Source organism: Anomaloglossus baeobatrachus, assembly GCF_048569485.1.
Source record: "Anomaloglossus baeobatrachus isolate aAnoBae1 chromosome 5 unlocalized genomic scaffold, aAnoBae1.hap1 SUPER_5_unloc_13, whole genome shotgun sequence".
NCBI lineage: Eukaryota > Metazoa > Chordata > Amphibia > Anura > Aromobatidae > Anomaloglossus > Anomaloglossus baeobatrachus.
In genome coordinates this window covers 436,944-454,284 of record NW_027441788.1, presented here as the reverse complement: position 1 = coordinate 454,284, position 17,341 = coordinate 436,944, and the positions used below count along the sequence as shown (strand labels likewise).

The following is a 17,341-nucleotide window of genomic DNA, read 5'->3' as shown; positions in this document are numbered from 1 at the left end:
CATACTAATGAAACATTTACCTTCTTTGCTCTGTGGCCTCTTTACCAGCTATCCATCTATTGGATCTACACATCTCTTCTTGTCCCTCAAGTAGTCTGAGCCTCACTCTTGACGGTTTACTTGCTGTTTTGATACAGGTATGCAACCCCTACAACAAGAGTTTCCCCTAACAGGATGTGGACTCCTTATATTACTTATGTAACTTCCTTTTGTTTTACCACCCATATCGATATAGGTACCACGTACCTCCCATATCATACCTGATATTTTCGAATATTTACTCATAGCACAAGGTATTATATTTAAAAAAAAAAAATTTCAAAGTTTAACCACCCTCTTTTTTGGTCACTATGACACCTAATTGTGCTAATATTTTCCCATCTCGTAGGTGTCCACACACCTGGTCTTTCCATACATCACTTACTATTGTCTGATTGACACCTATGCATACAACAAAGGCAACTGCAGGCATACCCCTATGAGTACCCTCCATGTCACTAAGCTAGGATGGATATTTTTCCTCAGACAGACTTATCTACTCTACCGATAGTATGTTACTACATGTACATTAATTTGGACGTCTTCTCCTTCAGAAACCCCATGATCTCTCTGAGAAATATTACCGTATTTTTCGGACCATAAGATGCACTTATTTCCCCCAAATGTTGGGGGAAAGTGGGGGGTGAGTCTTATGGTCTGACTGTGGCTGCGGGGAATGAGGGTGCTGCGGTGGAGCGGGTCATCGGGGGCACGAGCAGGCTATAGCAGCCTGCCGTGACCACGTGGGCCCGCTCATTTAATATGCACGCCCATCCTCCCGCCCATCTCTCAGTGCTGAACCCGGCGCTGACAGGTGGGCGGGGTGATGGGCAGGGATAAACAGTCGACCCGCATGATCACCCATGGCAACTGCAGCCTGGAGTGATCATGTGCGGCTATATTCACTGCTCCCCGCGCATCATCATCAGTGCGGGGGGCAGTGAATCAGTACACATTACTCACCGTTCCCCTGCAGCGTCGCGATCTCCTGTCTTTGCCGGTCAGCTGACTTGCTGGAGACTAGCGGCGCGCACAGCGATGACGTCATCGCTGTGCGCACGTGTCCACACGCAGCTGCCAGCACAGACCACCGGAGGACATCGCAATGCTGCAGGGGAACGGGGACGGCTCCACTCAGCGGCGCTGCCACTGACATAGACGGTAAGAGGAGCGGTGCTGCAGGGAGTGAGGTAAGGGGAGTATGAACGTTTATTTTTTTTTTATGTGCCACAGGATGTGGCCATACACCAGGATGATGGCATATAGCAGGATAGGGGTATATTATGAGCAGCATGGGGAGTATATGAGCAGGATGAGGGTATATAGCAGCATGGGGAGTATATGAGCAGCATGGGGAGTATATGAGCAGCATGAGGGTATATAGCAGGATTAGGGTATATTATGAGCAGCATGGGGAGTATAGGAGCAGGATGAGGGTATATAGCAGGATTAGGGTATTTTATGAGCAGCATGGAGAGTATATGAGCAGGATGAGGGTATATAGCAGGATGGGGGTATATGAGCAGCATGGGGAGTATATGAGCAGCATGGGGAGCATATGAGCAGGATGGGGAGTATATGAGCAGGCTGGGGAGTATATGAGCAGGACATTACCCCATAACAGTGTCAGCAGCAGATCCTCGCCCCATAAGTGTGTCATGACCACATTTTTTGCTTAAAATTTTATTTTCCCATTTTCCTCCTCTAAAACCAGGGTGCGTCTTATGGTCCGGTGCATCTTATAGTCCGAAAAATACGGTACCTTTCAGTGCTCCTTGTAAAATATTCCGTATATCTATTAGGTATGTGTGTGTTTACCTCGCTCGTACACTTATCTATATCATGTATGCTTTCTGACAATCACGCTTAGGAGATATTTCCTCTATGGAATATGGCGAATATTGCTATAAAGAGGCTCATCCTACAGTGTTATTTACATCACTATGATGTTACTCTTTTGCATCTGCCTTATTCATGTACCTTATCATTGCAGATTTTCTGATGTAACTATGTTTGTTATTTTGTTTAATAACCTTATTTTTTTTTCTGTATTTCATAAAATTAGACAAAAGTCCTTGATAAAGACCCACAGGGTTGAAACGTTGGACAATGTCTTCCATGAATATACCAAAATAAAACATATATTTTTTGAGCACCAATTTGCACTTTTCATCATTCATATTAGTGTGTATTTTTCGTATATTGACTTCCTTTTTCTCCAGAGCACCTGATTCATGGTAGTTGAGCCAGATTTAACCCTTCTATATGGTCTGAAAATAGTCCGGATCTCAATCCAATTGAAAATCTTTGGTGGAAGTTAAAGAAAATGGTCCATGACAAGGCTCCAACCTGCAAAGCTGATCTGGCAACAGCAATCAGAGAAAGTTGGAGCCAGACTTGATAAAGAATACTGTTTGTCACTCATTAAGTCCATGCCTCAGAGACTGCAAGCTGTTATAAAAGCCAGAGGTGGTGATACTAGTGATGTATTGGAGTGTATTTTAGTTTGTTTGTTTTTCATGATTCCATCATTTTTACCTCAGAATTGATTGATTCCATAATTTTTACCCCTGCTTGGTCTAAAAAAGTAACTGTTACTGGCTAGCACATTTTTTCTCCTTGATTTCTTTAAGTGTTTCTTAAAGCCAGAAAGCTGACATTTGAAATGATTTTAGTTTTGCGCCATGTCTGTGATCTGCTTTTTTTTTAAAATTAAACAACTGAATGAACATCCTCCGAGCCAGGTGAGTCCATACTTTTTGCTATGGGTTGTATACCAGGATGGGGATCATATATACCAGGATGGGATAAAGATGGGCAACATATATACCAGGATGGACATATACACAAGAATGGGAGACACATATACCTGGAAGGGACCAAGGATGGGGACATTAGTACAGAAATGGGGGATTTTATCCCCGTAACAGTGTCAGCAGCAGATTCCCCCCCCCCCATAAGTGCGTTATGACATTTTTTGTGTGAATCTTTTTACCTATATTCCTCCCTCAAAACCTAGATGTGTCTTATGGTTCGAAAAATATAATTAGTTTAAAATAAAAGAAAATGGTTCTTTCCCTCACAAATTCTTAATTAAGTAATTGCAGCCAATTTTTGGAAAAAACCCTTTGAATTATAATAAATCATGATGGCTTCTCTCGTGTGTCTCATTTGACAACAGGACCTAGTTGATGATAAAAACATTTGGCAAATTCTGAAAACAAGAATGGCTGCTCTGCGCTGTTGGTTTTCTGATGGTCGGCAAGACTTGATTTACCAGTTAAATATTTAAATTATTCACATGGAAAAAGGTTCCTTCCCAGTGCAGCCTCTTCACATGTTTAACAAGATCTGATTTCTGAGAATTACATTTTCCACATTCAGAACATAAAAATGGTTTATTTTGTGTGATTTTTTTGATGGTAAACAAGACCTGATTTCCAAGTAAAACATTTACCACATTATGGGCATGAAAATGGCTTCTCCTCTGTGTGATTTTTCTGATGTCTAACAAGGTCTGAATTATGAATAAAACATTTCCCACACTCTGAACATCAAAATGGCTTCTCCCCTGTGTGACCTCTTTGATGCACAACAAGTTCTGATTTCCGAATAAAACACTTCCCACACTCTGAACATGAATATGGCTTCTCCCCAGTGTGAGATCTTTGATGCTTAACAAGGTTTGATTTCTGAATAAAACATTTCCCACACTCTGAACATGAAAATGGCTTCTCCCCTGTGTGAGATCTTTGATGCACAACAAGATCCGATTTCTGAATAAAACATTTTCCACATTCTGAACATGAAAATGGCTTCTCCCCTGTGTGAGATCTTTGATGCCTACCAAGATTTGATATCTGAATAAAACATTTCCCACATTCTGAACATAAAAATGGCTTCTCCCCTGTGTGAGATCTTTGATGCACAACAAGTTCTGATTTCCAATTAAAATATTTCCCACACTCTGAACATGAAAATGGCTTTTCCCCTGTGTGACCTCTTTGATGCACAACAAGTTCTGATTTCCGAATAAAACACTTCCCACACTCTGAACATGAAAATGGCTTCTCCCTGATGTGAGATCTTTGATGCACAACAAGATCCGATTTCCAATTAAAACATTTCCCACACTCTGAACATGAAAATGGTTTCTCCCCTGTGTGAAGTTTTCCATGGTCATGAAATGATGATAGAGCTTTCCGAGGAAGGACTGGAGGTATATCTGGGACAACAGCATGCTCTTCATGTGTATCATGTGTGATACTTTTATCATCTGTTATAAATTCTGAAGATAATAGATTTCCATCTGAACTCCCAATACAGTCATCTGTTAAAAATAAAACCAACTATTATTTTTTAATGATATCTTGAAAATACATTTTTTTTAAACCATAATATCAGAAATTTAATTAGGGTGAAATGTATTCTGAATCTGTTGTCCAATTTCAACATCTTAAGGCCCCGTTACACGCGTCGATTTATTGTGCGTTCGCATGTGCGATCGCACCTGCCCCCATCGTTTGTGCGCTACGGGCAATTTGTTGCCCGTGTCGCACAAAGTCAGTAACCCCCGTCACATGTACTTCCCGAACGACCTCGCTGTGGGTGGCAAACATCCTCTTCCTGAAGGGGGGGGACGTTCGGCGTCACAGCGACATCTCACAGCGGCCGCCCAATAGAAGAGGAGGGGCGGAGATGAGCGGGACGTAACATCCCGCCCACCTCCTTCCGCATTGCCGGCGGCCACAGGTAATCTGCAGTTCATCGTTCTCGGGGTGTCATACGGAGCGATGTGTGCTGCATCGGGAACAATGAACAACCGGCGCATAGAAGGACGATCGATTTTTTGAAAATTAGCAACGTGTCAACGAGCAACGATAAGGTGAGTATTTTTGCTCATTCACAGTTGCTCAAAGCTGTCACACGCTACGATATGTCAAATAATGCCAGATGTGTGTCACTAACGACGTGACCCCGACGACATATCGTTAGATATATCGTAGTGTGTAACGGGGCCTTAAGAGTTACATTTTCGTAAATTCGTATCTCCCATTCCTAGCTACAGTAAATAATCTGATTGATTGTAACAATGTGACTGCAGGATAATGAGGGACAGAGGGCTCCTATACTATGCCTCATGCTAGGGGACCCTAAGCTATTCCTAATCTCTGAATTACCCCTGAAGATAGAGATGCCGGAGTCCCGGGCCTTACTATTCTCCCGACCAGGTCTAATCTGTTATTCTTACGGGGCAGGAATATGATGGAAACACAGATTAAGACAGACGGGACACATTGCAAACTCACAGAAATAAACAGTGAGAGACTAAGGAGAAAAGCAAGAGCAGAAAGGCAACAGCAAAAAGACAAAAAGGGTTAACACCACAACAGCTCACAGCAATAATACACAACTACCCGTAAGTCTAAGGCGGGCTTTGCACGTTGCGACATCGCAAGCCGATGCTGCGATGTCGCACGCGATAGTCCCCGCCCCCGTCGCAGGTACAATATCTTGTGTAAGCTGACGTAGCGAAAATTATCGCTACGCCAGCTTCACACGCACTCACCTGCCCTGCGACCGTCATTCTGGCCGGCGATCCGCCTCATCCCTAAGGGGGCGGGTCGTGCGGCGTCATAGCGACGTCACACAGCAGGCGGCCAATAGCGGCGGTGGGGCGGAGATGAGCAGGATGTAAACATCCCGCCAACCTCCTTCCTTCCGTATAGCCGGCGGCGGCAGGTAAGGAGATGTTCCTCGCTTCTGCGGCTTCACACACAGCGATGTGTGCTGCCGCAGGAACGAGGAACTGCATCGTACCTGTCGCGGCACCGGCATTATGGAAATGTCGGAGAATGCACCGAAGATACGATAACGTCACTTTTCCGCTCGTTCATCGTATCATCTAGCATTTACACAGTACGATGTCGAAAGTGACGCCGGATGTGTGTCACTTTCGATTTGACCCCACCGACATCGCACGTGCGATGTCGCAACGTGCAAAGCCGCCCTAAATGACAACACCTCACCAGATCAGTATAGGTAAACTATAGGTGGCATTAATGAAATAGGCCAGCAGAAGGGGAGCAAACGATACTTTCTCCTCTACAGCATGTGATCAAAGATATTAACAAGCAGCAGAACAGAGTTAATAACTCTTGCTAGCCTGCCCAAGCCTGTGGTTCGATGCCTGTGTCTCCTTGCGCTGCTCACAGATACCAGAGAAGTTAATGTGGCGCCCCTGAGTAAATCAGGGTGCCACAGGGTACTGCATCCTTATATAGGGTGCAGGGCCTACCCCCCCATGGATCTAGGCTCTTATCAAATCGGTATCACTAACAACAGCACTACAAATCCCAATCAATACCTTACATCATGACCTGTCAGACACACCAGTGAGTTGGTCTAGCTGGAATAGGGTCACCCACCTAGGGGTCAGGCAGACTGGTAGGAGGGAAGTGAGTCAGTCAGTTAGAGTTGAGGAAGGAGAGGAGTAAGAGCCCTCAAAGAGTGAGAGGCTGCGGAGAGTGAGCTCCCGGGGAGCTAAACCGTGGTTGGGTCGCAGACGGTGGTCCGGGACCAGAGGAGTCGGGGACCGGTTGCAGTGACATTGGAAAGGGTGCGACAGACATAGTCTAGGAGGACTGTCGGCCCCATCAAGCCCAAAAGAAACTGACCGGTACCGAGCACGACGGGGTGCAGGACCCTAGGTCAGGAGCCGATTCAACATCCTGGGAATTAACCTGCAGAGAGGAAACCTTCAGGGACCTTTCCACAGAGCTCAGAGATTGGGGGCATCAGCACAATGCGGGGGACAGGGTTTTCCAGCCAAAAGCAGCCACTGAAGACCCAAGTGCCAGCTCCTAAGAGCACAGCTACACTTTACAAGGGTAGCGGGGCCCTAACCGCTTCACGCTGAGGGGCCACAGACAGACACTAAAAATTGTGCACGGAGGAGGGCTCCGGGACCATCCAGTGACACCGGTGGAAGCGGACACCTGGACGGGCTCCCCTGTAGCAACTGTGACATACAGAGAACTTGGTTTATCTGCAGTGTATGTGTCTACTTTATAATCCTCATCCTGCACCACGACTACCCACAGTGAGTACCTCGCTCCCCCTGCACCCTACGCTCCCAACTAATCACCACCAACTACACCCCTGAGCCCGGGGCCATCCCTAGCTGTGGAGGGACTAACATCAGGCTGCTTCACTCCATCTGCCCCGGGTATGCCCTACAGCAGCGGCGGTACTCCCATTACTGCAACCACAGGTGGCGTCACAAACTTATCCCCTGTAAATACCCCCCTATCAAGGATCCAAGTGTCCACCAAGCCGGGTCCGGGCCCCTCGAGCCACCACGATCCCGGATCCGAGCAACCCGACCAACACTGGGGTGGTACACTTTGAATCCTTACCTGGCGTCACGAACAGGATAAGGACTGGACCCATTAAACCGGGTGACATGCGCCTTTTAGAACTGTCCAAAACTGTGCTGTGACTGTCCGTTTGTATTGCCGCCATTTTGCTGCAATTTTGCCCGCCATTTTGGTGCCAAAAACAACAACTGGGCAATCCTCACCAGCAAAAGGGTGTGGAGCCGGAGCTTCGCACCCTTGGAAGTAACAGGATGTAAAGGCGGAGATCAGGACTCTGCAGAAAAAGTTCCTGGAACAAAGAGAGCAGCAGGATGTCGGTGCCAAGAGACTGGTCGCTTGAGCGTTCCGTTCCCGGGATGGCTACCTGGATCGAAGAGGAGACAGAGTGGCTGTGCAGGAGGATGCAGATGCAGTTCCTGTTCCTGCTGAATGACTGTAGGATCGAGATGAGGAGTGTGGCTGCGGCAGTGCGGGTCCGTGATGTAGAAGCCCTGCGTGTGGAGCGGATAAGCAAATGCCCAGTTCTGGTTGATCCAGCCTACCTGGCCACGGAACACGGTATGCCCCCAGCTACCGTGACAGCCATGCCACCTACTCCGCCCTCGGCTGAAGCTATAGCCGAGCCACTGCCCCCGACACCGACAGTGGAGCCTCCAGCCCCCGCGGAAGACGAGCAGGCCTCAACGCCTCCGGCCCTACCACCGGCCAGACCTGACCAGGCTGCAACGCCTCCGATGCCATCCACGGCCAGACCAGACCAGACTGCAACACCTCCAGTACCATCCATGGCCAGTTTATACCCGGCCGCATCCCCCGGCCGCATCCATGGGCCTGTACCTCGGTATGGAGCTCCCGGCCGCTGCTGGCCCAGCTGCGGAACAGCCGATTCATCTTGTTACCACTGCAGAGGAGGAGCCCACCAACATGCTGGTTCCGCTGCAGTGCAGCCTCCCCGGTAGCTGCCGGGGCCGCAGGAATCCGAATACACCCGGTTCCCCTGGGGGAGAAGGAACCTGAGGTCCACGACCCATACTGGGAGAGACAGCACCAGCAGCTGCTTACGGAGATGTCCGCCAGAGAGCAGCGTCGGGCAGAGGTTGACACCCGCATGCATAGAGAGAAGGGCACCTGAGAAAGGCTACATTCCGGGGCAGTGGGCCGCGGTACAGAGGCCTGGTGGAGCGTTTTGACCCCATCAAGGGGTGGGGATTCATCTGTGAGCCGAGCCGAGCCTTGCTGCTGGGGTGTTTGTCTCCAGGAGGGATGTAGCAGAACACCTCCCAAAGGGGCACCCCGACCGAAACCTGAAGCCAGGAGATCTGGTTTCGTACTGCCGGCATTGTGGAGAGCGGGGCTGGTATGCCCTGAAGGTTAGCAGGCATGTCATGCAAGATGGAAGATGATTGATTGCTCTCAGTGAGAGAAACAAAATTAAAATTTTGTAGTTCTGATACCTTTGCAATGCACCAATGCAAGATGGAAAAATAGTAAAATGATAACGGAACCTGGCTATCTCATTACAGTCAAAACAACATTTGAGGAACAAAGATTATCCACAAAAAAACAGTGATTTCAATAAGTTTTATTTCTGAAATAATTCATAAAAATATGCATATCAATGTTAAAATCAATAATAATGATAGTAATGATGCTTCAACATGAGGGACGATATGTAGGCAAAAAAATAAAAAAATAATAACTATAAGACGTGCACGAAAGTATATACAAAGCCGAACTGTTTATCAAGTTTAAGTTAACCCCTTAGTGACGGAGCTAATGTTCACCTTAATGACCAGACCAAATTTTGCAATTCTGACCAGTGTCACTTCATGAGGTTATAACTCTAGAACGCTTCAACGGATCCCGGTGATTCTGAGATTGTTTTTTCGTCACATATTGGACTTCATGTTAGTACCAAATTTAGGACAATATTTTTTGCGTTTATTTATGAAAAAAATTGAATATTGGCAAAAATTTTGAAAATTTTGCAATTTTCAACTTTTGAATTTTTATACCGTTAAACCAGAGATTTCTGTGACACAAAATAGATAATAAATAACATTTCCCACTTATCTACTTTACATCAGCACAATTTTGGAAACAAATTTTTTTTTTGTTAGGAAGTTAGAGGGGTTCAAAGTTTATCAGCGATTTCTCATTTTTACATCAAAATTTACAAAACCATTTTTTTAGGGACCACATCACATTTGAAGTGACTTTGAGAGGCCTAGATGACAGAAAATACCCAAAATTGACACCATTCTAAAAACTGCACCCCCCAAAGTACTCAAAACCACATTCAAGAAGTTTATTAACCCTTCAGGTGCTTCACATGAACAAAAGCAATGTGGAATGAAAAAAAGCAAAAATTAAATTTTACCTAAAAATGTTGCTCTAACCCAAATGTATTCACTTTTAGAAGAAATAACACAACAAAATGGACCCCAAAACTTGTTCCCCACTTTCTTATGAGCACGCCGATACCCCACATGTGGTCAGAAACCTCTGTTTGGAAAAATGGGAGGGCTCGGAACAGAAGGAGCAATATTTGAATTTTGGAAAGCAAATTTGGCTGAAATAGATTGCGGGCACCATGTTGCATTTACAGGTCCGCTAAGGTACCTAAACAGAAGAAGTCCATCACAAGTGACACCATTTTGGAAACTAGATCCCTCAAGGCTTCTATCTAGGGGTATAGTGAGCATTTTAGATCCACAGGTACTTCACAGATTTTGTTAACGTTACGTTGTCATATTGAAAATTTTAATAATTTTCTCAAAAATGTTGCTTTAGCATCAATTTTCTCACTTTTTCAAGAGGTAATTCCAAAAATTTGACCTCAAGGTTTGTTAACGACTTTTTTATGAGCGCGGTGATACCTCACATGTGGTCTGAAACCTTTGTTTGGACAAATGGGAGGGCTTGGAACGAAAGGAGCAATATTTGAATTTTGGAAAGGAAATTTGGCTGAAAAAGATTGCGGGCACCATGTCACATTTGGAGGACCCCTAAGGTACCTAAACAGCAGAAACCCCGCACAAGTGACCCCATTTTGGAAACTAGGCCCCTCAAGGAATTTATCTAGATGTTTGGTGAGTACCCTGAACCCCCAGGTGCTTCAAAGAATTTTATAACGTTGAGTCAAGAAAAAAAAATAATAAAATTTTACCACAAAATTGTTATTTAAACCAAGTAGCTTTTTTTTTTACAAGAGTAAAAGGAAAAAATTCAGCATAACATTTATTGTGCAATTTCTCCTGAGTTTGGCGATACCTTATATGTGGTGGAAATCAACTGTTTGGGTGCACAGCAGGGCTCGGAAGGGAAGGAGTGCCATTTGACTGCAAAATTGGCTGGAATCAATAGCGGACGCCAGGTTGCATTTGGAGAGCCCCTGAGGTGCCTAAACAGTGGCTGTCCCCCACAAGTGACTCCATTCTGGAAACAAGACACCTCAAGGCTTTTATCTAGGTGTATAGTGAGCAGTTTGAATCCACGAATACTTCACAGAATTTGATAAGCTTAGGTTGCCATATTGAAAATTTTCATTTTTTTCACAAAAATGTTGCTTCAGCATCAAATTTCTCACTTTTTCAAGAGACAACAACAAACCGTGGACCCAACAGGTTGTTATCCAATGTCTTATTAGCACAGGGATACCCCACATGTGGCCAAAAACCTCTGTTTGGATAAATGGGAGGGCTTGGAATGGAAGGGGTACCATTTGAATTCTGGAAAAGTTGAGATAAATTGCGGGCACCATGTCACATTTGCAGGGCCCCTTGGGTACCTATACAGCAGAAACCCCCCACAAGTGACTCCATTTTGGAAACTGGATTTTATTCAGGAGTATAGTAAGCATTTTGAATCCACAGGTACTTCACAAAAATGTTGCTGTAGCAACAAATGTCTCACTTTTAGGCTATGTGGCCATGATCCAGCGACACGGCGTCTAGTATACAGTGTCAGCCTCCTGCAGAGATGTGAGTGTTGTCCACGGGAGAATGCAGCTGCCCATGCCCACGATTTGGGTTCAGGCCGCTGTGGAGCTCTATGCTACCTGCAGAGAACACTCATCTCCGCAGCATAAATTGACATGCTGAGGCTCGGGAAGCTGCGCCACACGTCAGTGTATGCTGCGGAGAAAAGAAGCACAGTGGGCACAGGATTTCTAAAAATCCTTCCACTGTGCTTCTACTGCACAACGCAGCGCTATGGACGCAGGGAAAACTCTCTGCGCCCAAAACGCTGCAAATCCCGATTGTGGGCGCACAGCCTAAAATGCTACAATGTAAGAATGGATAGATGTCAAACAAATATAACGTCTCACCCCCTGCATATTCTAAGCTGGCGCCCTTTAGTGCCTTTCATGTGGCACTAAAGGGTGCCTAGCCTTGTATTTAGCCCCCCAAAAAATTAATAATTAAAATAAACGACGTGGGGTCCCCCCTATTTTTGATAGCCAGCTAGGGTAAAGCAGACAGCTGTAGCCTGCAAACCACAGCTGACAGCTTCACCTTGGCTGGTGATCAATTTGGAGGGCTCCCCAGGCGTTTTTTTAAAAAAAAAAAAAAAACGTGGGGTCCCCCCCAAATTAGATCGCCAGCCAAGGTGAAGCAGACAGCTGGGGTCTGGTATTCTCAGGGTGGGAAGAGCCATGGTTATTGGACTCTTCCCAGCCTAAAAATAGCAGGCCGCAGCCGCCCCAGAAGTGGCGCATCCATTAGATGCGCCAATCCTGGCGCTTCGCTCCAGCTCATCCCGCGCCCTGGTGCGGTGGCAGACGGGGTAATATATGGGGTTGATACCAGCTGTAATGTCACCTGGCATCAAGCCCTGGGGTTAGTGATGTCACGGCATCTGAACAGATACCCGACATCACTAACCCAGTCAAGTAATAGAAAAAAATAAAGACAAAAAAAAAATTTATTTGAAAAAAAAACTCCCCGAAACATTCCTCTTTTACCAATTTATTGAAAATAAATAAATTTCGGTCGCTGTAATCCATTTTGGAGGTCCCACGCCGACTCTGGATCTTCTAGAATATGGGGGCACGTTCAGGGAACGTATCCCCCATTTTCTGGAAGAGCAAGCTCTCCATGAGCAGTGTGGGTGCAGTAATCTGAGAATACTGCACTCACACTGCCCCGGTCCAACCTAGGGCAGAGTGACCTGCAGTAACCTCATTCTAGAATATGAGGGGCACGCTCACAGAACGTACCCCCCATTTTCTAGAACAGCAGTCTCTCCATGTGAGGAGTGTGGCTGCAGATTACCGCACTCACCCTCCCCCGGTCCACAGTGGAGCAGCCTGTGCAGTAGCGACGTCAGCGTGGGATCCAGCTGACAGCCGCTGTCTGCGCATGCGCCGCCAGCTTTCAAGAAGGAGGCGGCGTGATCGCGGGGCCGGAGCATCAGCAGCCAGGTAACGTATGACCGGGGGCTGGGGGGGGTGATGGAGGGTGACGGGGGGACCTGGGGACAACTTTCTGCCGCATGTGACGTGTCACATGCGGCAGAAAGAGCAGGAGGAATGCGGCCGCCATTTTCCACGCTCGGGAGGGGGGAGGGGGAAGGGGGGAGGCGGCTCTGGAGACCGGAGGGGGCTCCGGGGACCAGAGATCTCCGGTGTACCGGAGGAGAGGTCAGGGGGAGGACATTTCCCTCCGATCTGAAATGTTTGATCATTTCAGATCGGAGGGAAATGAATGCAGAGCCGGCGGCGGCGGCAGTTTTCAGCGCGCGGCGGCGCCATCTTGGATTTTCCGGAGGGGGGGTAGGGGTGGTGGGGGGACTCTCCGGTACCAGGGGCTTTGGGGGCACTAAGGGCTCATATTTATTTCTCATCTGACATGTTTGATCACGTCAGATGAGAAATAAATAAATTTTACCGGCCATTTATTTTTTTTTAATGTTGTCGCCGGTATACGGTGTATACCGGCGATCACATTAACGGGGTCCAGAAAAAACACCCCGATTCATAATCTGGGGGGTCTCAGCTACCTCCGGTAGCTGAAACCCCCGAGATTTTTCGTCACTGGGGGGCGCTACAAGCTTTTTCCGGCCTGACGTCTCAAGACGTCGGAACAGAATAAGTACCCTGTTTTTCCGACGTCTTGAGACGTTAGGCCGTCGCTGAGGGGTTAAATCACATAAAACAGTGTATTCCAAATCTTCATGTAAAAGGTAAATATTCTTCTTAAAACTTTCATGCGTTTAGAAAAGGAATAAATATTTTTAATTGATTTGAATTCTGTACATATAAAAAAATATTTCATATGAAAAAATAATTACTACTTTTTTTGAAATTTTGCAAGCCGGTGGATAAGATACATATACGTGTGTGACTTTATAAAGATTAATAACAATAAGATTCAAGGTAAAAAAAGTGCATGAATCATGTAAAAATTACGAACACACAAAGTGCATAAAGTTGTATACTCAAAAAATTATTATAAAAATAGGAGTGAAACAGTCACTAATTGAATCAAAAATAAAAATAAAAAACAAAGTGCAATGTGCAAAGTGCTAATTTATGAATAAAGTCACATGAAAATGTAAACTAAAACTTAATTCAGTATAGATCTGTAAATATAAGCACAGTAATGACCGGAGGGTCTCAATGTACAAAGTGTAATATACAGACTTGCAAATTAAATCGTATGAAAATTGTAAGAAGGAAACAAATCAGCCAAAAATCCTTTAAAAATATTTAAGCCAAAAGCCAAACGGTCTCAATTAAAGACAAGGAGCAGAATAAGAAGGAATGTTCAGCTGTATATAACAAAATAACTGGCTGAAAAGAATAAGGTGCCAAAGTGCTTACAAGTACATATATATATACAAGCTGTCAGCTACAAAGTCTCTAGTAAAGATAAATAGCAAAATACGGCACAGCATTCAGCTATTCAGCTGAATATAGCAGAATTAATTGGCTAATAAAGGTAAGGTGCTAAAGTGCTTACAAGTGTATATACATATACAAGCTATCAGCTCCAGAGTCATAAATAAAGATAAACAGCAAGATACGGCAAAGTGTTCAGGAAAAAGGTGCTAACGTGCTTAAAAGTAATAGTAATTACCAAAAGTGCATGTGCTATACCGTCCCTCTACCCCGACGTACGTTTCCAGTATTCTTCCTCAGGGGGCGTGACACGTGTCACACGCCCCCTGAGGAAGAATACTGGAAACGTACGTCGGGGTAGAGGGACGGTATAGCGCATGCACTTTTGGTAATTACTATTACTTTTAAGCACGTTAGCACCTTTTTCCTGAACACTTTGCCGTATCTTGCTGTTTATCTTTATTTATGACTCTGGAGCTGATAGCTTGTATATGTATATACACTTGTAAGCACTTTAGCACCTTACCTTTATTAGCCAATTAATTCTGCTATATTCAGCTGAATAGCTGAATGCTGTGCCGTATTTTGCTATTTATCTTTACTAGAGACTTTGTAGCTGACAGCTTGTATATATATATGTACTTGTAAGCACTTTGGCACCTTATTCTTTTCAGCCAGTTATTTTGTTATATACAGCTGAACATTCCTTCTTATTCTGCTCCTTGTCTTTAATTGAGACCGTTTGGCTTTTGGCTTAAATATTTTTAAAGGATTTTTGGCTGATTTGTTTCCTTCTTACAATTTTCATGCGCTTTAATTTGCAAGTCTGTATATTACACTTTGTACATTGAGACCCTCCGGTCATTACTGTGCTTATATTTACAGATCTATACTGAATTAAGTTTTAGTTTACATTTTCATGTGACTTTATTCATAAATTAGCACTTTGCACATTGCACTTTGTTTTTTATTTTTATTTTTGATTCAATTAGTGACTGTTTCACTCCTATTTTTATAATAATTTTTTGAGTATACAACTTTATGCACTTTGTGTGTTCGTAATTTTTACATGATTCATGAACTTTTTTTACCTTGAATCTTATTGTTATTAATCCTTATAAAGTCACACGTATATGTATCTTATCCACCGGCTTGCAAAATTTCAAAAAAAGTAGTAATTATTTTTTCATATGAAATATTTTTTTATATGTACATAATTCAAATCAATTAAAAATATTTATTCCTTTTCTAAACGCATGAAAGTTTTAAGAAGAATATTTACCTTTTACATGAAGATTTGGAATACACTGTTTTATGTGATTTAACTTAAACTTGATAAACAGTTTGGCTTTGTATATACTTTAGTGCACGTCTTATAGTTATTATTTTTTTATTTTTTTGCCTACATATCGTCCCTCATGTTGAAGCATCATTACTATCATTATTATTGATTTTAACATTGATATGCATATTTTTATGAATTATTTCAGAAATAAAACTTATTGAAATCACTGTTTTTTTGTGGATAATCTTTGTTCCTCAAATGTTGTTTTGAATTTTATTAACAGTGAATATTGATTTCAGACCTTTGTTGTTAATTACTCATTACAGTGTTGTTATGTTATTTAATGCTTAGAAAATGATAAGTAATGTTTTAAAATGTTGAAAATACTAATTACCTGATTAAGTAACCTGATTTGCAAGTTTTATAATTGTTGTACCCGGTGCATGGACCCCGTTTTACCCTTTCCTAAGTATTAACGACCTTGGCTGCAGGACTGGCAGCAGCCAGCACGGACTTGTGCTATTGTAAATAGTTGCACCTAGTGTGCCTACCAGAGTTGTCTCTTGAACCATCAGGACTTCAATGCTGTCACCACGGACACTACAAGGAACTCGGGGTGGTGTGACACCATGGTTAGCGGTGGCACCAGGGGTTCAGGTGTTTTGGGTGGCGGGTTGAAGAGAAAGGGGACAATGGGAATGGACTGTCGCAAGAAGGGTCTGCAGCGGAGCAGGCTGAGTCCCCGACTACCGCTACAACCGGTAGCATTCCCAAACGTTCTACCGTTAGACTCTGTGAGTTTGAAACGTTTAAGTGAATTGCCTCCCCTGTGCAGGAAGACTGTTATGCCTAATATGTTACCCCTTTTTCCTAATTGCATTTTAATAAAAAACTCTGTGTGTCCTGTAGCCCGGGGACGAGCTGCGTTTAACCAAGGGGGAATGTGGCACCCCTGAGTAAATCAGGGTGCCACAGGGTACTGCATCCTTATCTAGGGTGCAGAGCTTACCCCCCCCCATGGTTACAGGTTCTTATCAAACTGGTGTCACTAACAACAGTACTACAAATCCCAATCAACACCTCACATCATGACCTGTCAGACACACCAGTGGGTTGGTCTAGCTGGAATAGGGCCACTCACCTAGGGGTCAGGCACACTAGTGGGAGGGAAGTGAGTCAGTTAGAGTTGAGGAAGGAAAGGAGTAAGAGCCCTCAAAGAGTGAGAGGCTGGGGAGAGTGAGCTCCCGAGGAGCTAGACCATGGTTGGGTCGCAGACGGTGGTCCGGGACCAGAGGAGTCGGAGACTGATGGCAGTGACATTGGAAAGGGTGCGACAGACATAGTCTAGGAGGACAGTCGGCACCATCAAGCCCAAAAGAAACTGACTGGTACCGAGCACGACAGGGTACAGGACCCTAGGTCAGGAGCCGATTCAATGTCCTGGGAATTAACCTGCAGAGAGAGGAAACCTTCAGGGACCTTTCCACAGAGCTCAGGGATTGGAGGCATAAGCACAACGCGGGGGACATGGTTTTCTAGTCAAAAGCAGCCCACTGAAGTCCCAAGTGCCAGCTCCCAAGAGCTCAGCTACACTTTACAAGAATAGCGGGGCCCTAACCGCTTTACGCCGAGGGGCCACAGACAGACACTGAAAATTGTGCACGGAGGAGGGCTCTGGGACCATCCACTGACACCGGTGGAAGCGGACACCTGGACAGGCTCCCCTGTAGCAATTGTGACATACAGAGAACTTGGTTTATCTGCAGCTTATGTGTCTACTTTATAATCCTCATC

At 44.8% G+C, this 17,341-nt stretch overlaps 1 pseudogene; it reads right to left on the bottom strand.

Moving 5' to 3' along the window:
* Positions 1 to 3,312: 3,312 nt before the first annotated feature.
* LOC142258846 (uncharacterized) overlaps positions 3,313 to 17,341 on the bottom strand; it is a 105,728-nt pseudogene continuing 91,699 nt past the window's right edge.